Raw genomic sequence first — 2,582 nt, 5'->3', positions numbered from 1 at the left:
AACCATTATTATGTGACGTACTGATGAGGCACTCTGGTTGAACATTAAGCGACAGGGGTTATTGTAGAATACCCCTAGACCATGCCATTACTTACCCCTGTAGTGCAACGAGCCGAGTGGACCAAACGTAACAGAGGGTTCATTACCACACAGGAGGGGAATAAGATCCTTTACCACACACAGGTGGGGTACTGGGTCCCCTACCAAACACAGGAGAGGTATAGGGTTCACTACCTGACACAGGTGGCGTAAAGTGTGTGTATACTACACAGGAATACTACAGTGTGGGTAGTGTACAGGGTACACTACCCACACACACACACAGGAGGGGTATAGAGTTCACTATCACACACAGGAGGGGTGCAGGTTTCTCTTGCACATACAGGAGGGGTACAGGGTTCACTAACAGACACAGGAGGGGTACAGGGTTCACTAACAGACACAGGAGGGGTATAGGGTTCACTAACAGACACAGGAGGGGGTATAGGGTTCACTAACAGACACAGGAGGAGTATAGGGTTCACTAACAGACACAGGAGGAGTATAGGGTTCACTAACAGACACAGGAGGAGTATAGGGTTCACTAACAGACACAGGAGGGGTATAGGGTCCACTAACAGACACAGGAGGGGTATAGGATCCACTAACAGACACAGGAGGGGTATAGGGTCCACTAACAGACACAGGAGGGGTATAGGGTCCACTAACAGACACAGGAGGGGTATAGGGTCCACTACCACACACAGGAGGGTACAGGGGTTCACTACCACAAATAAGAGGGTATGGCGTCCACTACCACCACAAGAAGAGGTATAAGGCCACTACCACACACAGGAGTATAGGGGCCCACTTCCACACACATTAGGAGAATAGGGGTCCAATACCAAACACTGGTGTGTTAGAGTTCACTACCACAATCAAGACGGATAGATTCTACTACCACACATAGGAGCGGTACAAGGTCAACTACCACACAGGTCAAATACCATACAGAGGAGGGGTACAGGGTTCACTACACAAACAGAAGGGATATAGGTTCCACTCCCAAACACAGAAGAGGTATAGGGTTTACTTCCACACACTAGAGGGGTACGTGGTTCACTACAACAAACAGGAGGGGTATAGGGTCAACTATCACAAACAGTTGGGGTACAGGGCCCACTACCATACACAGGAGTACAGGGTTCGTTATCACACACAAGCGAGGTTCAGGGGTTCACTACCACACCCAGGCGGGGAATAGCGTCAACGGACACACGCAGGAGAGGTATAGAGTCCACTAACATACGCAGGTCGGGGTTTTCAGGGTCACCTACCATACACAGGAAGGGTATAAGGCTCACTACCATCACATGAGGGGAATAGTGACCACTACCACACACAGGCGGGGTACAGGGGTCACTACAAGAAACAGGATGGATTAGTGTCCTCTACCACACACAGGAGGAGTACAGGGTTCATAACCACATAGAAGAGCGGTATAGGAACCACTACCACACACTCTGGAAGGGTATACGGTCCACTACCACACACAAGGTATAGGGTTAACCATCACACACAATAGGCGGTGCATGGTCCACTACCACACACAGGAAGGGTATAGGTTCCACTACCACACAAAGAAGAAGCACATAGTCCACTACCATACACAGGAGAGGTACACGGTTCACCATCACAAACTGGATGTATACGGTCGACCACCAAACACAGGAGGGTACACGGTCAACTACCACACACACAAGGGGTATAGAGTCCCCTACCACACACAGGTAGGGTAAGAAGTCCACTACCCCACACAGCAGAAGTACAGGGTTCATTACCACACACAGGAGGGGAATAGGATCGTTTACCACATAAAGGTGGGTACTGGGTCCCTAACAAACACAGGAGAGGTATGGTGTTCACTATCTGACACAGGTGGGGTATAGCGTCCACTACCCCACACAGGAGGGTTACAAAGTCCATTACATCAAACAGGAGTGGTACAGGTTTCATTACCAGACACAAGAAGGGTATAGTGTCCACTTCCAAACATAGGAGGAATACAGGGTTCCCAATCACTCACAAGATGGGTATAGGGACCACTACCACACACAGGAGCGGTATTGGGTCCTCTACCACACGCAGGAGGGGTACAGGGTTCACTACCACAAAGAGGAGGGGTATAGGGCTCACTACCACAAAAAGGAGTGATACAGGATTCACTACCACACACTGTAGAGGGGTGTAAGGTTCAATACCACACGCACATTATGGGTATAGGGATCCACTACCACACACAGAAGAGGTATAGGGTCCACCAACTCACTCAAGAGGGGTTCATTACCACTCGCAGGAGTTGGTATAGAGTTCACTACAACATCCGAGAGGGGTACAGGGTCCACTGACACAGCCAAAAGGGGTACAGGGTTCACTACCACACCCAAGAGTGGTAGAGTGTCCCCTACCACACAAAGGAGGGGTTCAGGGTTCACCACCAGCACAAATATGTGGGGTATAGGATTCACTACAAGATACAGGAGGGGAAATAGTGACCACTACCACACACAGGAGGGGTTCAGGGTTCACAACCACATAAAACA

This window comes from Procambarus clarkii, chromosome 30, assembly GCF_040958095.1.
Source record: "Procambarus clarkii isolate CNS0578487 chromosome 30, FALCON_Pclarkii_2.0, whole genome shotgun sequence".
Taxonomy (NCBI): domain Eukaryota; kingdom Metazoa; phylum Arthropoda; class Malacostraca; order Decapoda; family Cambaridae; genus Procambarus; species Procambarus clarkii.
This window is presented reverse-complemented; position numbering follows the sequence as displayed.